Here is a 771-nt window from a genome sequence, read left to right as displayed (position 1 = left end):
ACACACACACACACACACACACACACACACACACACACATAGTATGAGACAAACAGCAGGGAGCTCAGCCGGGCTACTGTCCCATACCCATACCCAAATAAGATCAAATACCCTTTGTCTCCTCCTCAGGAGCATGAAACAAAGTCACCCTGCTCTTCTCCCATCAGTCAGTCAGTTAATAAACATTTATTGAGTGCCTACTAAGTGCCAGGCTCTGTGCTAAGGCTGGGGATGGTAAGAAAGGCAAAAACTGGTTCCCTGCCCTCAAGGAACTCACAGTCTAATGGGGAACACAACTATGGCAAACAGCTATGTTCTTCAGTTATTTCAGTCACGTCTGACTCTTCATGATACCATAGGGTTTTCTTGGCAAAGATACTGGAGTGGTTTGCCATTTCCTTCTCCAGTTCATTTTACAGACGGTAGGCAAACAGGATTATATGACTTGCCCAGGATCACCCAGCTAGTAAGTGTCTAAGGCTGGATTTGAATTCAGGTCTTCCTGATTCAGGTGCTCTATCCACCGCACCACCTAGCTGCCCCCAAACAATTCTGTACAAATGAGATACATACAGGATAAATGATAGCTAATGAGCAGGAGGAAGGCCATAAGATGAAGGACGACTGGGAATCACTTCTTAGAGAGGTGTGATTTGGGGGGAGACTTGAAGAGAGCCAGGGAAACCACAAGGCAGAGGTAAGGAGGGAGCGCATTCCAGACCTGGGGGACATCCAGTGGAACTACGCAGCTTTGAGGAACAGCAAAGAAGC

At 47.2% G+C, this 771-nt stretch overlaps 1 protein-coding gene across 2 annotated transcripts in view; it reads left to right on the top strand.

Annotated features, from left to right (window-relative positions):
* LOC114031016 (reticulon-2-like) overlaps window positions 1–771 on the top strand; it is a 14,645-nt gene that overhangs the window by 9,936 nt on the left and 3,938 nt on the right. The window lies entirely within an intron of this gene.

The sequence above is a fragment of the Vombatus ursinus genome, unplaced genomic scaffold (genome assembly GCF_900497805.2).
Source record: "Vombatus ursinus unplaced genomic scaffold, bare-nosed wombat genome assembly UNPS02015030.1, whole genome shotgun sequence".
Classification (NCBI taxonomy): domain Eukaryota; kingdom Metazoa; phylum Chordata; class Mammalia; order Diprotodontia; family Vombatidae; genus Vombatus; species Vombatus ursinus.
Note: the sequence above shows the minus strand (reverse complement) of the source record. Positions and strands in the feature narration are given on the sequence as shown.